This window comes from Mastomys coucha, unplaced genomic scaffold (genome assembly GCF_008632895.1).
Source record: "Mastomys coucha isolate ucsf_1 unplaced genomic scaffold, UCSF_Mcou_1 pScaffold22, whole genome shotgun sequence".
Classification (NCBI taxonomy): domain Eukaryota; kingdom Metazoa; phylum Chordata; class Mammalia; order Rodentia; family Muridae; genus Mastomys; species Mastomys coucha.
Window position 1 is genome coordinate 126,727,905 of NW_022196905.1, and position 18,304 is coordinate 126,746,208.

Below are 18,304 nucleotides of genomic sequence, written 5' to 3' on the forward strand. Positions count from 1 at the left end.
TGGTTTGCAGGTCTCTGTCTGTCTTCCTCATCCCCACTGCAATGCATGATGGTAGGTAGGGCTCTGTCTTTCTATGGCTCACTTGTGCTGTGGGGCAGAGGGCGGGCCTGTGGACATCTTTCCTGTCTGCACCACTTGGCATGGTAGAACACAGGTCTCTGTCTTCCTCCTCCTGGGCTGCACTGGATTTGATTTGATCTGATTTTTATGTCCTAGGCATAAATTGCCTTTGGCCACCAAGCCAGGCACCAAGCTAGGATTAACAAAGAACTGCCATTTGTTCTGCCCCTGACTAAGAACACCACCACCACCAAGGTATCTCTATGCCAATTGCCAGGAAGATACTTTACAAACTACTCAGCCTCTGAAATTCTGTTTCTAGCAATAGAAAATACACTAAGACACTCACTTAGCTTTTTTGTTATTGCTCTCATCTTCCAACCTGGCAGACGTATATGAGCTGCTATGGTTTCAGAGTGCAATGTATTCTACGTGTCTTAGCTAGGGTTTCCATTGGGGTGAAGAGACACCATGACCAAGGCAACTCTTATAAAGGACAACATTTAATTGGGGCTGGCTTACAGGTTCAGAGGTTCAGTCCATTATCATCATGGTGGGAAGCATGACAGTCTGCAGGCAGACATGGTGCTGGAGAAGCCGAGAGTTCTACATCTTGATCTGAAAACAACTGGGAGGAGACTTGCTTCTGCAGGCAGACAGCAGGAGAGTCTCTTCCACACTGAGTGGAGCTTGAACATAGGACCTCAAAGCCTGCCTGTACAGTGATGGAATTCCTCCAAGGGGCAGGTGAGATGGCTCAGCAGTTAACAGCACTGTCTACTCTTCTAGAGATCTTGAGTTCAAGTCCCAGCAACTACATGGTGGCTCGAAACTATCTGTCTTGGGATCTGATGTCCTGGCAGGCAGGTATACATACAGATAGAGTACTCTACATAAAAAAAAAAATCTTAAATTTTAAATTAAATTTATGTATTTATTTGCTTATTGTGTGTACGTGTGTTTGTGCAAATGCATGTTCATGAACATGGCCATGGAACTTGTGGGGACATCAGAGAATAACTGGAGTGATCTAGTTTTCTCTTTTCATTGTAAGGGTTCTGGTGATTAAACTCAGGCCATCAGTCTCAGCAGCAAGTACTTTTATGCACGGAGTCATCTCACTAGCCCTATCTTTTTTTTTTGAGACAGTTGCATGGTGTAGCCCAACTTAGTCTAGAATTCACAATAATCCAAAATGGCCCTAGACTCAAAGTGATAGCCTACTCTTAGCCTCGTGAGTTCTAGGATTACAGCTGTGAACCATCATGAGTGGCTTGGACATGCTTTATCATGATATGGCATTAGGGTTTCTTCTGAGCTCTGCAATCTGTGTTAGAATAAGGGCTAAATATTTATCTGTACACCACTTCTGGTTTCTGCACGGCAATCACTGAATTGTCATATCAATGTCACACTACCCTCTTCCAGAATTCTCAGTTTAAGAGACAAATTAGATGCCATGTCTTTAAGCTAATATTTTTTTGTTGCTTTATGTTTGCATTTATGCCACAAAGCCATGCAGACACATTGCTCTCATGTTAATTTCTCTTTTTCAGCAAACAAGGTGGAAAGCATTCAGGGTAACACCATGAGTGCGGAGGATGAGGGGGTCTGACTTGGAGCTGAAATTGGTGTTTGGAATCTATAGAAGCCGATCTTGGCAGCCCTCTAGTTTTGAGATTTTTGCATAAGCATCTGCTATTTGACTGGGTAACTCTCTCAATGTCAGCCACTGAATGGTTAGGCTGGGAAATAGATGAATTGATTTTCTATACTTCTCACTTCAGCTCCGTTTTCATTGATGCTGGAGCTGCAGAATCTCATTGCAAGCATAACAGCTGGTGATATAAACATGCTATTTCCTTGGTTAAAGGACAATCCTTTTTAAGAGCTATGTAATGTGATAAACTGACCCTGGATTGTGACCATAAAAAAAAAGAAATATTCTCTTTTTCTCTTTTTCTATGACCCAGAAATTCACAAGCTCTACAATTCATAAACTCTGTAACGTTAAGCCAGTATCAGCTACCTCCTCTGTTTTACTAGTTCAAATAGACTGGAGGGTTGGGCGGGAGTGGGTGTTGTGTTAGGAGGGAGTGGATGTTCTGACAACTGCTTTGTGGTCTGGGATCAGAGAGGTTAAGTTACAGGCTCATAATGGAAACACAGAAAGTGGAGCTTAATTGTAATCAAGCCTTTCTTTTTACTTTTTCCTCTCAGAATCATGTTTCTAGGATCCAGCACAAATACGAAGTTTGAATGTATGAAAATTGTGTTTCTGGTATTTAAAAAGGATGGGCAGACTCTTTGTTTTCTTCTTTCATGAAACCAAGGCGGTCCAGAGACCAACTATCTGGATCTCTGATGCAAACTGTAATATTGGCAACGAAACTAGACTCTTTCACAGGAATTTTGCGTAGCTAATCATATATCTGTGCTTTTGTATGGATGATTGCTTATGTAAATGTGATTGTGTGTGGTTATGCATGTATATGTGTTTGTGTGACTGTGTGTGTATGATTGTATGTGTGTACACATATACATATATGTGTGTGTGTAATTATGCCTGTGTACATATGTTTATGATTCCATGTGTGTGTGTGATTATATATTGTTGAGGTTTGGTTTGTTGCTATGTATTATAATGTTAAATATTGGCCCTCAAGGTCTGTTTGCCCCTAAGGATGATGATATCCTTATGTATATCAAGTGAGGCTATGTAACTTTGTTCCTTAATTTAAAACTATTGGTTGAATAAAGATGCCTATAGTCTATAGCTGGGGAGAAGAGAGGTTGGCAGAGTTTTGGTTCTCTGGGCTTGGGGTTGGAGGTAGGACCATATGACAAGAAGAGGCAGAAGGTAGAGAGAGAAGATGTCATGAGGGTATGGGATCATGAGAACAGGTCATGAGGGCTGGCCAGTGGAGTGGCCCTGGTGGAACATGGCCAGTCATATCACAGGGTTACTGATAGGGAAGTAGATCTTATAGCTTAGAGGGTAGATACCTGTCCATCTCTAGTGCTGATTAAGGCTTATTATAAATAAAAACATTTTGTCTTTTATCTGGGAACTGAATGAGCTAAGGTGGGGTAGAAACCCCTAATTGAGATTAAATATTTACAAGAACAGTTTATGTTGAGTAAGACTAATATACAGCTGTTCATGCCTCTGTGATTTTCCTAAACACATGACAAAATCTTACATGTCCTTGAGCAGAAAGCCTCCAGTTTACATATGGCTAGACAGGACCCCCAAATGGGCCACAGTGACTAAATGAAGCATAGTGAGCCACCATCGTCTCTAATGCAAATGCACAGAGCTGCCTTGGAAATCCTAATGATGCCTCTGGCAAGTGTAGGGAAAAGATTAATTGAGTAACTGTGGTGTGTAAATACATTCTGTGTAAGCACTCTTTGGGTGGAAAGGAATAGAGGAAATAGAAAGAGTCCCGTGATTTATGACCTCCAGTGGTGTAATGAATTAGGTGACATACCATGGCGAACCCGAATCTTTTCAGTCTACACTGTAAGGCAGGCAGATCGTTTAGATCTGTGCCGGTCAGGTAACCTCAGGTAGACCTCCACACGGGCAAAACCATCTTCTAGAAAGGCCAGGTCTGCAGAGCGAAGGCATGTATTGGGGGTGGGTGGTTGTTGTTGTTGTTGGTGTTGTGTGTGGGGGTGTGATTCAGGAGGCTCTGTTACTTACTGAAAAACGAGTCCAGATCCCAGTCAAAGTGATAATGATCGGAAATAAACTGATAGCTTCCAAGGGAGGGATGGGAAAGGAAGAGGGGAAGGTGATGTGGGACCTTCTAAAGACCTGTTGTGGTAAGGGCTCCTGACAAATTAATGATGAACGAGTTAATATCAAACAGGAAATACTGACAAGTGTATATAAGACTCCAAATTAAACTGTCTTAATCCTCACAACCAATGAGGTCCAGAGGAAGGTACACCTGGGAGCTCCAGGTTGAGCTATTAATCCTCACCGAGACAGCTGAGCGTGCTACTTTGCTCTGCCAAGTCTTACTTTCTGTGTACGTAAGAAGAAAACTTATTCGGAGAGTCAGTTTTGAGTACTGGATTCACCACTTTTCTCATCGCTGTGACCAAATGCATGATGCGAAGTGACCTAAGGAAAGGGAGGGTCTGTTCCGGCTCACAGTTCAAGGGCGTACATTCCATCACAGTGAGGAAGGCCTGGTGGCTGTGGTAGGAAGCAAACTAGTCAGGTTGCATCCTCAGGAAGCAGGGTAGGAACAGAAAGTGGTGTCCGGTTATAAAGCCTCCAAGGCCCCACCCCCAGCGACCCACTTCCTCCAAGGAAGCTCCATCTCCTGAAGGTTCCACGGCTTTCCACAAACAACACCACTTGCTAGGTAGGGACCACGAGCAAGTGTCAAATGTGATGATGTTTTGTGTATATATTTTAACATGCTTTTTATCATAGGAGATTAAGAGTAAACCCCCAGAGTATCTCCATTCGGCCTCACTTTCACCTTTCTGCTGGAGAACACCCCTAAGTGGTCCAGTGGTATGACTACAACGAAGGCTGTACATTTGATGGAAATCCCACCCTTGGCAAATGCGTACGTCAACGCAGCGCACTCTAGAGAGCAAACAAAAATGCCTACTTAATATGTCCCGGTGACTTTTGTTGTGGAGGAGACCAAAGCATACCACCAGATATTTATGTTTTTTTTGAAAAAGTGTTTTGAGATGGGATCTTATGTAGCTGGTATTACAGTATTCCACTACTACATTTGGCTTTATTTTTGTTTGTGTCGTTTTGCTTTGTTTTGTAATTCTGGGGGTAGAACTCAGTTCTCACAAATGCTAGGCAAGCACTTTGCCCAATGAACGACGTTCCCCATCCCCTCAACCCATATTTAAAGGAGTATATTCTGTTCACATCAATCAGCTCAGGGAGACACAGACGTGTGTGTCTGGAAGGGAGACTGTTGACTTTATCTGAGCTTTTGAGGGTTCGACCCTGGATCTGAAATAGAGGAGATACATTAAGGGCACTGGTGTTGAGGGTGGGGAGGCTGACCTACCAAACCTGGTCACATTCCAGAGTCTGTCACAAGCCTCGAACTTGCCAAGTAGGCTAGATTGGTTGGTAAACAAGGCCCAAGGATGTGCTTGTCTATGGTTGTCATGTTTCTATGTCACAAGTGCATGCCGTTTCTTCTCTCTCCCTCTCCCTTCCCCCTCCCCTCTCTGTTGTATGTTTGGGGTTCTGGGGTACTGAACTTAGGCTCTCATGCTTATAAGGCAAGCGTTTTACTGGTTGAGATATCTCTCTAGCACCTGAAAGATTTAGAAGCACACATGCGCACACACACAGGAACACTGCTCTTTTATGTTAAATAAGACTGTTTTTACTAGGAGCCAGAATTCAACTTAACCATAAACCAGAACTAATCACATCAATTGACTGAATCCAGTCAGAACTAGTTCCAAAGTATCACTTTTTATTTTCAGTGAACTACAAACCAGATTACCATTGCTTGAAAAATATGAATATAAACATTCCATTCCAGTGACACCAAGCTTACTTATCTTGTGAAATGATTTTTGCAGTGTTAATCATCATACTATAAAATATTTGGATTTTCTAAAATAAACTTGAAAGAAATAAATATTCATCTCTTTCTGGGGCAAATAGTCAATAATTCAAAAGTAATTTGTGAGGCTGGAGAGATGGCTAGATGGCTAGAGATGGCTAGCATATATTGTTCTTCTAGAGGATCTTAGTTTGGTTCTTGGCACCATGTAATTCATGACCACTGTGACTCCAGCTCTGGGGGTTTGAGTGCACCCTCTTCTGGCCTCTGTGGGTGCACATACACACAGTACACACATATACACACACATGGCACACAAATATATACACATGGCTCACATATACATGGCACACACACATACACATACAAATACAAACACACAAGTGGCACACACACGGCATACACATACACATGCAGCACATACAGATACATGAAGCACACACACACAGCACACCACACACACATACACGGCACACATATATACACACACAACACACATGACACACATATATACACACACAACACACATGACACACATATATACACAGTACACACATACACACACATCACACAGGGTACTCATTCATGGCACACACATACACATGACGTACATGGCGGTGGTGGCACATGCCTTTAATCCCAGCACTTGGGAGGCAGAGGCAGGCGGATTTCTGAGTTCGAGGCCAGCCTGGTCTAAAGAGTGAGTTCCAGGACAGCCAGGGCTACACGGAGAAACCCTGTAAAAAAAAAAAAATCCTTGGAGAAAATGTTCCATTTTAGCACAAAATAATAATAATAATAATAATAATAATAATAATAATAATAATAATAATAATAACCTTGTGTTTCTTTATGCAACAGTGATTCAAGAGCATGAAATATAGAATAATACATAGAGAACTATCCAAGAAAATTAATTTTCTATTATATCTCTTTTTTACACCACTCTTGTGTGTGATTAGATAAATTACTTTCAAGCATTCTGGTTTTATGCAATTAATTTTTTTCTTATCAATAAAAATCACAGGGAGCCACCCAGCTGCCTGAAAACAAGCTATCATATTTGAATACTAAAGTGCTTTAATTGGAGATGGCAGAGAGACACCCTTCCTTACGGTTTGCTTCCTACTTCTCTGAACCTGAACTTCACTAAATGATTCTGTGGGGTTCATTTTCTGACGGTAGATAAAAACCTTACTTGTAAAGTAGGTAAGCTGAAATCTCTTGTACAGAAACTGACACGGAGCCTTTATCCCATCAATTTATTTTTCTGATGCCTAGCAAACATTTTACTACTGATTCGTGCTCTCACCTCCCCACTTGCAGATTTTAGGGGAGTGCCCTTCTACTGAGTCAAGCTCCAAGCCCTTCGCTGGGGAATTCTAGAAAACTGCTTTACCACTAGTCACACCCTCAGCCCCTCCTGGAACATTTAAGTAGGTGCTGTATCACCAAGCCACATCCTGAGCCAACCCCTCACTGGGACACTTAAATATGAGCTCTACCACTGAACCAGGCAAGCAAGTGCCTTTACCAGGTCATCCCTCTCACTGGCCCCTGTCTACTTCAACTTTCAGACGTTTTAGCATTTTGATTTAAGATAGGAGACCATACTGTATGTTTTCCTGTTTTTCCCAAGACTGTACTTTAGTAGTACATTCTTATATACCAATAAATTTCAGATTGTTATTTTAATTAAATTTTCTTCCAAATTTATTTATTCACTCTGTGTACTGCAAACACTTTATCAACTGGATCTTCTCCCCAGACCCCTTTTATGTATTGTGAAGTTGCTGTAAGTTATTAGACCCTTTTGCTTGGACTTAATATGGGCAAGGGTATTGATGTCAATGGAATCTGACGAAAGTGACCTTGAGGAGGGCGCCCATTCATCTTCTTTCTACCTCAGAGTGTGAGAGTGAGTGGAAGGTTGCAAGGAGGGGGGAAGGTAATGATACAGGGGTGCAGGGATGCACAGGAGGGAGAGTACGAGTAAGGGAGCTGGGGATGTGGAATTAAAAATAATTATATCTGCACATACGTATGTATGTAAGTATATGTGTGTGTCTGTGTGTGTGTGTGTGTGTGTGTGTGTGTGTGTGTGTGTGTGAGATGTCCACAGAGGCAAAAAGAGGACATCAGATTCCCTGGAGCTGGAGTTACAGATGGTTGTGAGCTGCCCTGTGTGGGTGACGGGAACTGAACTCAGACCTTTGGCTACAGTGGTACGTGTGCTTTTAACTTAGGAACCCCCTCTCCTGCTCAGAGGTGGGATATTTTCACGAGTGGATATTTTTACTGTACTTGCTCCAGATTTGCTAAAACATCTTGTCGTAGGACTGTTGATGAGGTCCCGCTTGGGATTTGAGTGGTTTCTGTGACTCCAGACAGCCCTGTAGCCTTCGACAGGCTCTATCTACTCTGGCGTTCTTACTTGCCTTCCCCTCCCACTCCCCAGTGCCTTTCTGTTACTTCCCAAGCTTGAAAAGACAGAGGACACAAAGCCTAGGGGTTTGGACCCTGGTGTTTTGATCTGCAGGAAGGCTAGGAAAATACAGAATTTCTTTCTCTTCCCAGTCTCTTCCTCCCACGGGAGGACTTGTCTTATTTATTTTCTTTACTGCAGGGCTAAATCCCTGTTATTGCTGGAGGTAATTAGCTTTGAGCAATTAGAATCATCTCTATTCCCTCTCTAGCTTTCCTCCTAGCCAGGAGAAAGCAGAGGTGAGGCACTGAAATGGCAAGGGGAGGGGTTCCTGTCTGAATCATTGTCTGCTTCTTTCCTGTGACTTCCCTCCTAGCCTAGCCGATCAGCCGACTTCTCTAGAAATTAATGCAACCATGGGATATTGTAGGATGGTTTTGGACCATCTTTATCCTGTTTTCCTTTCTATGAAGGGAATACGGGTTATCATATGAAGTGACCATTTCTAAACCTTTATTAAATTTCCTAAGAGAATGATACCATGTACTTGGGCACCTCTCTCTGAAAAAAAAAGTTTTTTTAAAGAAATGATTGGCTATTTTTATACTGGTTTTAATTCACTTTAAAATCTATTTTGTCAGCTGTGAGAGCTGAAGAAAGTGTGATCCTGATTTATCTCTTCATGTTATCTTAACATAACATTTGAAAAATATGTAGGTCACGTTTTGTGAGGAGTGAGGGCTTTGAACCAGAGAGATTTAAATTAAAATTCTCGTTCCATCATGCGTGGTGATATTGGACACAGCATTTGTTGTTTGCGGGTCTCTGTGTTGTCCTTGCATATAGCTATTAAGCTGTTATTGTTATAAACCATCTGGGTACGTTTTGATAGGAGTATTCCTTTGGCGGTTTCAGCAGTGTGAATGAGAATGACCCCCATAGGCATGGTTGGTTGAATGCTTGGTGTACAGTTGGCGGCACTGTTTGGACAGAATTAGGAGGTGTGATCTTGCTGCAGGAAGTTCGTCACAAAAGGCTGGCTTTGAGGTTTTAAGGCCTCTCATCACTCCCAGTGATGTCTCTGCTTTGTACTTTCAATTTAAGTTCTCATAACTCCAGCCACCATTACTGCTTGCTGCTATGATTCCCAACCGATGGTGATAGAGTCACCCTGCTGGAACTGTAAGTCCAAACTAAACTCTTCCTTCTAAAGGTTGTCTTGGTCAAGATGCTTTATCACAGCAATAGAAAAGTAATGAATACAGTGGTACTTGGGATGAACCCAGGGGTTTATTAATAGCATGTGCTCTACCACTGAGCCACACCCCAGCTCCTCCCTGGGGGATTCTAGGCAGGGGTTCTACCACTGAGCCATGCCCCCAGCTCTCACTGGAGGATTCTAGGCAGGGGTTCTACCACTGAGCCATGCCCCCAGCCCCTCACTGGGGGATTCTAGGCAGGGGCTCTACCACTGAGCCACACCCTTAGCCCTTCACTGGGGATTCTAGGCAGGGGCTCTACCATTGAGCTATGCCCCCAGCCCCTCACTGGGGATTCTAGGCAGGGTCTCTACCACTGAGCCATGCCCCCAGCCCCTCACTGGGGATTCTAAGCTATGAGGATGGAAGGTAGTTGGGTTCCATGACGCTCTTCTCACCCTACATTCAGTGGTGTGTGAATACATAGTTAGGGTTGAGGTATAGGTCAGTGATAGAGAGAGTGTCTGGTACCGATGAGACTTTGGGTTCTACCTCTGTTGTGGTGTGTGTGTGTGTGTGTGTGTGTGTGTGTGTGTGTGTGTGTGTGTGTACTCAGAGGCCAGAGGACACATTATGTGCAGATGTGTGTGCTAATGTATTCAGAGGCTAGAGGTCTTTCTCAATCACTCTGCAGCTTTTCAGGCAGAGCCACTCACTCAACCCAGAGGTCATCAGTTTTACTAGTTGAGCTGCCCAGCTGGCTCTGGGGACTCCTTGCCCCCTGTGTCCCAGGGGCTGGAATTACAGGTAGGCGGCCATGTAGTAGTTAGGCTGGTACGAGGGATTCAATCCACTGTGTGTTTTTGTAGCAAGTGCTTTAGCCACTGAGTCAGCTCCTTCTTTCTTGCTTTTAAAGACAGGATGTCCTATATCCTGGCCTTAAGGACAACTTTACACATCTAATCCTCCTGCCTTTACTTCCCAAACCAAAGGCAGTTTCCAAAACCTCCATACCCTGTTTATGCAGTATTGGGGGTGGAAGCCAGAGCTTCATGCGGGTAAGCAAGCACTCAGCTAACCATGCCACATCTGAGTGTTTGTTTGTTTGTTTGTTTTTTGTTTTTTACACTGCAAAACAGAAAAAGAAAGCATCGAAACATAGCAACATGCAATGTCATCTGGGTAGAGGTTTTGGCACTCAGGTAGTATAAGCATGACATGGAACAAGAGGTTTATTCTCTAAGCCCCATGGAACACGTTAAGAGGTGGCCTTTTTGTTTGTTTTGGTTTTCCTTTACCTCTTTGGGGAAAACACTCATGTGGGCGCTTGCTTTTCTTGCTAGCCTGGCATTGTGGGCTGTTTGGTTCAAAGGACAGAGCTCTTGGTATTTGGATCAGTGTTCCTGCCTTTCAAAAATGAGGTGCAGAGAGGGAGGATTTACCAGGGTGTTCACCTCAAGAGCTCTCAGCTCCTGATCAAAGAAAGGGGCTTTAGCATGTTTGTCTGAGATTCAATATAAGAAGATTCTTGGTCTGGGGTTTTTGTGTAAATTTGTTTGGGCTGAACATTAGAGAGAAGGGCATGAACCCACGTATTGTAAGCTACAAAGTCATACACAAATGCCAATTAATTTTCATTATTTTAAAATGGAATCTGGGGTTTAGTTTAGTAGTAATCGGGGAAGTAATCCCGACTGAGGACATTTCACTTGAAAATTAATTACTCAGTAAGTCATATAAAATTTGTTTCTTAACAACACAGTTCGATTAGTATGTAACTTTTTTTTTTAACCTATGAGTGTGTGTGTGTGTGTATGTATCTCTGTGTGTGTATATGTGGATGTTGCATGTGTGTGTGTGTGTGTGTGTGTGTGTGCCCATCAGTGCAGTTGCCCACAGAGGACAGAAGTTGGTGCTGGGTCCCTTGGAGCTAGAGTTACAGGTGGTTGTGAGTCTCCTGAGATGGATCTTTTGTAACCGCAAGAAGTGCTCTTAAGATTGTGGCCATATCTCTAGCCATGTTTGCTCTTGTCTTACGATGTAACTCAGGCTGACCTTGAACTCACAGTGCTCCTACGTTGTGGATGGGCCTGGTTCTTTTTGTATTTTGATACTAATTCCTCTTTCTGGTGAGAGGCTGTGGACAAGGAGTGAGTCATGTACTCAGGTGACTTCTTGTGAATCAATCCCCTAATGAATAAAGAAGCCAATCATTGGGTGAGTAGGCGGGACTTCCGGGACAGAGGAAGAGAGGAAGCAGGAGAGGGTTAGGTCCTTTTGGACTGGAATAGTGTGAGGACAAGATGTAATTACGAGTGTCTCCCGGTTTCAATGGCGGATCCGTCACGATTTGCGACCAGAGGATTTAGATTTAATAAGGTTTACAGATTAGGATTTTGGTTGTTGTACCCAGTGATTGAGTTACCATTGTTTCGGAACTAAATCTGTGTGGCATTTTCCTTCATGCCGTGTTTCACTGGGTTCAAGAGAGAAAAAGGTAATGGCATGATGGTAAAGCGTGGGTTTGCCAGATGTGCACCACAAAGGCTGGGAGATTTGAAGCACGGAACTGGCGTGGTAGTGACCCGCCAGTGGGAATTTAGCGATATATATATATATCTTTCTTTTTCTTTTGAGACAGGGTCTCAAGAGCCTATACTAACTTTGAACTCTCTATGCAGGTGAAGTTGATCTCGAACTTGTAATCCTTCTGTCTCTAGCTCCTGGGAGCTGGGATTATAGGTGTCAGGCTGCATGCCTGATTTATACAGTTCTGAGGACAAAACCCAGAGCTTCATATACACTAGGCAAGCACTCTATTGACTGAGTTACAGCCCTTGTTACTAGAGTTTGGAGAATGCAGCGCTCAGTTGGCCTGGACACTGCAGCTTCTCCATTGTTACCGATTGCACAGTTCTTACTTACAACTTGGTTTTCCTCAGGCATCTTTGTTTAAAGTGTTTGGTGCGTGCGTGTGTGTGTGTGTGTGTGTGTGTGTGTGTGTGTGTGTGCATGTTTTCTTATGCATGTGCATGAGGAAGCCAGAGATCAATGCCATGAGTTTTCTTCTATCACTTTCCAGGTTATCTTTTGAAATAAAGTTTCTCACAGATCCTAGAGCTTGCCAATCCAGCTCCATAGCTGTCCCCAGCAACCCTCCTGTCTTTGCCTTCCTAGCACTAGGATGACATCACACTTGCCTTTTTTTCTTGCAAGCAAGCACTTGCATGAGTGGTACCATCCCCCCAGTCCCACAGTGTAAGCGTCTTAAGCATCTCTCTGCCATTGCTGCTAGCTTTTCTTCCCATTTGTTTCTTCATGCTGAATGATGGTGCTACCTAGGGTTCAGTGCTTAAAGCATCTCCAGTTTCCGAGGATGCCATCTTCTGTTTGCAAGACTCCAATCTCTGCAGTGGGCGGCTATCCATCTGTTACACAGTCAGCATCCCAACTGTGTTCCGATGAGTCTCAAACTCATTCCCTCCGCCCAAACTTTTCGGAGTGACTATTTTTAATAATGCAGAAACAAAGAGTTATTTTCATGTGAAGGATCTTATATTTTAAGGACAGGGAGATGCACATTTATAGTTTCAAAAGAGGAGCCTGTCTGTGTGTGTGTCCAAGAGTGCACAAGTGAGTGCATGCACATACGTGTGACATACATACAGGCAGTGCATGCCTGCCTGGAGGTGGAAGGAAGAAGGCAACTTCAGGTGTCATCCTCAGGAAGGCTGTCCACCTCCTTTGTGACAGGGACTCTCTTTGTTCTGTAATACACCAAGCAGTCTAGGAAGGTAGGACATTGAATCTCAGGGATCCATTCATCTCTGCCTTTCCAGAACTCTATCACAGCCTGGTTTGGACATCACCATTGACAAATAACACTTGATGCTGTTCTCTGGTCTTTGCAAGCACATTTACTCATGCATATATACCTCTGTGCATACATACACACGTGCATAAAAATCAAATAGTAGTAACAACAATAATACATAAAATAAAATAAACCAAATTAAATTCCCTCCAATAGTCTGGGAACTGTTCTGTAGTATAATGGCAAACCTTAGCCTCTCTGGGTTGGTGAATAAATTATTGTTCAGTCCAGGTAGGAAAGCAGGAATATTGTGTATAACTATGCTCTTGAGGTTCAGAAACAGTCTCCTAAATACATGAGAATGAACCCGGAAGTAGCTTGTGTGTATCAGTGTTTTTTCAGTGATAGAAACATTATGGGATGTTGAGGGATGTCAGAGAGGACACAGTCATGTTCCCCTGGATATAGAACACTCGAGATTTGACAGCTTCACATTTTTCTTTATTTCAGTGAAAGCAGGACCCTGACAGGTCTATATCTGGCCACCCACTTCAGCTGTTTTTCTTGTAAATGGCAGTGAATGAAAGGGGGGGAGTGCAGGGAAGAGGTGCCTTATTAATCAACTTGGTTATGATTTTATAGCGCTGTGCCCAGAGTGACACACAGAGCTAGCAGCATCAGTCTGGAAAATGCATGACTTGAAGGAATTCAAGATTGTGGAAATTCCACAGGTGGACAAGAGCCAGGCTTCTGTCTGGCCGGCATGGTGCCCAGGAGCCTGTCTGGGCTGCGTTTACCACTTAAAACAGGAACATGGCAGTCACTGGCATTTTCTACATCTTTACCCCAGTTCGCCCTCCTCCCTCTCTCTCTCCCTCCCTCCCTCCCTCCCTCTCTCTCTCCCTTCCTCTCTCCCTCCTTCCTCACCTTATTGTCCCTCCATCCACTCTTCTCCTCTTCCTCCCTTCTCCCTCCCTCTTCCCTTTCTCCTTCCCTCCTTCCCTTCCTTTCTCCTTTCTTCCCTCTCTCCCTCCTTTTTTCTCTCCTTCCTTTCCTCCCTCCCTCTCTCCTCACCTTTATTCTCCATCCACCCCTCTCCCCTCCTTCCCTCCTTCCCTCTCTCACCTTTTCTGCCCCTCCCTCCCCTCCCTCTTCTCTCCCTCTTCCCTTTCTTCTTCCATTCCTTCCTTCTCCTAGCTGTCCCCTTCCTTCTCTCTGTTCTCCCTCTGCTTCTTCTTTCTTTCTTATCCTCCTTCCTCCCCTTCTTTTCTTTCTTTCCTCCTCTTCTCTCTTCTTTCATTTGCCACTGTGGCTTCCTTCTCCTCTTCTCCCTTTCTGCTCCTCCCCCTTTTCCTTCCTCTTTCCTTCTCCTCATCTTCCTCTGCCCTCGCTTTCTTCTCCCCATCTCCTCCTCTTCTGTTCATTGTTTCTTTCCCTTTCCTGCTCCTCTTCCCTTTCCAGCACCAACTTCTATGCATCACAGGCTAGCTTTGAACTCAATAGGCTTCTTCTGCCTCAGCCTCCCAGGACCTGGCATTACATGAATGAACCACCACACTGGATTGATTCATCTTCTGTGAATATGTGTACTGTGTATGTGCTCATATAAGGATAGTGGAGGACACTGGTTATTCTGCTTTGTCACTCCACACCTTATTCCCTTGAGACAGGGTCTCTCACTGAATCTGGAGCTAGGCTAGAGGTCTTCCTGTTTCCATTTCCTCCCAGTTCTGGAGTTACAAGAGCATGATCATGCTTAGCATCTTTATGGGTCCTGGGGATTTGAACTTAGGTCCTCATGCTTGCATTTTAAAGACTCTTATTCACCGAGGAATCACCTCAGTCCCAGTGCTTGTCCCCTTCTCCCCCAATATTGTGCCCTCTCCACTCGGTGCATAATGGCTACTCAGAAACTTTGTTGAATGAATGAATGAACATACATTTTTAGATGTTCATAATTTATTAGGAATTTCTTCTTTCTCCTTCCCTCCTCCTTCTTCTTGATAGTTTTTTTTTTTCTCTTTTTGGAGCAAGTCTGATGGAGGAGAGTTGGCTATGTCCAGGTGATGAGGTAAGTCTGATGGAGAAAGATTGACTGTGCTGGTGATCAGTGTACCTAAGTCTGATGGGGGAGACTTGACTAAATGTGGGTGATCAAGATTTTCTTAGTGAGAAACGAGGAAGAATTGGGTGGGGCTCTCAGACAAGCTTCCTCCTTGCACTAGTGTGATGGATTGACTCTGTGGGGTTTCTGTGGGCTGAGGAGGAAGAGACAGAACACCGAGTCTTTGTCTGAGCCAAGAACTGAGCACAGCCATTCCATTTGGTGCCTGTGCAGGGGACCTGGACAGGAAACAAGCAGTTGGCTTTGGCAAGTGGCAGGTGTTATTTAAATGGCAAAGCCAGTGTGAGTCTAGTCAGGAGTACATGTGGGTTCACAGCACGTGTCTGGAGACTCAGAGGAGCGGGAAATAAATGGGACCACCGGCAGCCATGTGAACACTGGGGGTGTTCTGTGGTATATGCAAGTGAATGAATGTCTCTAGTTTCTACAGCCTGGGGCGGCCATTTTAATTTGTTAACAAAATGTTGTAATTGGGACTTCTGTACTGCTATTTTATGGTCTCTGTGCATGTGTGCATGTATGTGTTTGTGAAGGGTGGCCTACACACATGGAGAAGAAAGAACACCTCAGGTTTTGGTCTCAGCCTATCATGTTGTTTGAGACAGTGTCTCTGTTTGCTGTCGAGCAAGCTGGGCTAAGTGACTCAGATTCTCCTGTCTTTGTCTTTCTTCTCACCGTAAGGATGCAAATGGATCTGGGTTTCCATAGATTCTGGGGATTTGAACTCAGGCCCTCATGCTTGTGCAGCAAGCTCTTTATGCAGTGAACCATCACCCCAGCCCTGTGCTAAGTCTTATATTCGCTTTACCCTTTTGAAGGGCATGCGTGTCTATGATGGCATGGCCCTGAGGTGTTGCTGGTTATCTGTGGCTGCTGTATACTGGATGATATACAGACATATGACAGATGTATGTACTAACTGAATATATGTCTATATCTCCAAAGTAAATGGAGTCAGGATGTTGAAGAGAGCTGTTCTCACATGCCTGTTATAGCACTACTGGTAACAGTCAAAACTTCCACCCATCAATGAAAGAATACAGAAAACGGGGGATAAATCCAGGTATAGCATTACAAGTTGGTCATCCTAGCACATGGGATGTAGGAGCAGGAGGATCATGAGTTCATGGACACCCTCAGTTATACACAAAGGTCAATGTTAGCCTGGGCTACATGAGACCCTGAAGTAGAGAAAATTAGCAAGAGGCAGAGAGATGGCTCATCTGGAATAAGCGCATGCCATTCAAGCCTGGAGTTTTAACCCAAGAATCCATGTTGAAATGAGAGAACTAATTCCTGAAAGTTCTTTTTGGATGTCGACACACTTATTATTGAATGCCTGTACTCACTAAACAATACAGCTAACAATGAAATTGAACAAGTAGACAACAACAGCAACAACACAACAACAACAACAACAACAACAACAACAAAACAAAAACAAACAAGAAAATGTGGTAAAAATACATAGTAGAATACTGTTCATCCAGAAAAACCGTAGAATCTTCCAGTTTCCACCTACCTTGGCCGACCTGGGAGGCATTATATAAAGTAAGCTAGAGAATTTAGGGACAGAAAGACAGACAGTAAACAATCTCAGTCGTATATGAGATGTAAGAAGCTGGTCGTCTGGAGTGGAGTAGGAAGAGGCATGCAGTCATGGGCCATGAGGGGGGATGAAAGAATGTGAAGATGAATAGATATGTAATTACAACTAAGCAGACAGCCACAGGGCAGGGGTAAAGGGGGGGGTCACAGTACAGTTGTATAAAAATGGCCTTGTGCCCTAAACTTTGTGTTTTAAATGCATTTTCTCAGAGTTCCTGAAAGCAGAATCAAGTTACGTGTTGCCCAATTTAGACTTTTGTGGACTGGAATGAGCAATACTTCAAGAGCCTCTGTCCATGGTGACTCTTTTGAAAGGAGTGTAGCCTAGTTTGTAATTTAGGAGCTTCCTGTCAAACTGTTCAATGTGCTCCTAAGGTGGAAATGTGTGCAGCTCAGTAAACACAACACTTTCCTAGAATCCTCCAGGATGGAGGCTGAGGGTGTGTTGCTCTGTGGTAGATTTCTTGTCTGCCATACAGAAGACCCTCTGTTGTATTCCTAACAACACATACATACACACACACACAGAGAGAGAGAGAGAGAGAGAGAGAGAGAGAGAGAGAGAGAGAGAGAGAGAGAGGAGAGAGAAGAGAGAATCTCGCAATGCATATTAAAGACTCTTACTTCTATTTCTAATTCTGGGTACATGTTTATGGGGTTCATGGGTTTGTGCATGGGAGTACAGGTGCTCATAGAGGCCAGAAGGGCTCAGGATCCCTTAGATCTGGAGTTTCAGGCAGTTGTGAACTACTTGGTATTGGTTCTGGAAACCAAACTTGGGTCCCTTGCAAGAGCAGCAAGTACTCCCAGCCACTGAACCATATCTCCATCCCCATGCTGAACATGTTTGGTGACCTTCCTGTCTTGCTATAAGGACCTGAGTTTTTATCCTCAGTATTGTGTGCAGTAACACATACCTCTAATCCTATAACTGATTAGGTGGAGGCAGGAGGATCACTGAGTTTCAGAGAGCACTAGGTCTAGCTGAGTCATCAAACTTAGAATTCAATGTAAGACCCTGTCACAAAAAATAAGTGTAGAGTGATTGAGGCTGATAGCCAGTGTCAACCTCTGGATTCCTCATGATCCTACGGAGAACATTTCTTAGGAAGCTAAGGCAGAGATTGTCCGTGCAGAAGGCAGAAACATTCAGAGACCTGAGATTCTTGCTGTCTGCTGGGATATTATAACAACCATTCCACATCCATTAACAGATTATTTCATTCATTCATTCATTCATTCATTCACTCATCTATTCACTTATCTATTTATTTATCCATTCATTTATTCAGGTTTATTTTCAGTTATGTGCATATGTGTGTGTGTGTGTGTGTGTGTGTGTGTGTGTACATAGCACCGTGTTCAGAGGTCAGAAGAGGGTGTCAGATGCCTTGGATGGGTGGACTGAATGAACCCTGTGAAACAGCCAAAATAAAAATTCCTCCCCTAGGTAGTTACATGTATCCACACATGTAAATGAATCTCATATAGATATTACCC

General features: G+C 43.6%; 1 non-coding gene across 1 annotated transcript; it reads right to left on the bottom strand.

The window, feature by feature from the left end:
• Window positions 1-203: 203 nt before the first annotated feature.
• On the bottom strand, window positions 204-342 carry LOC116071771. Its single transcript, XR_004111138.1, has one exon. It is a non-coding gene; the product is annotated as a small nucleolar RNA SNORA48 (small nucleolar RNA).
• Window positions 343-18,304: the final 17,962 nt, after the last annotated feature.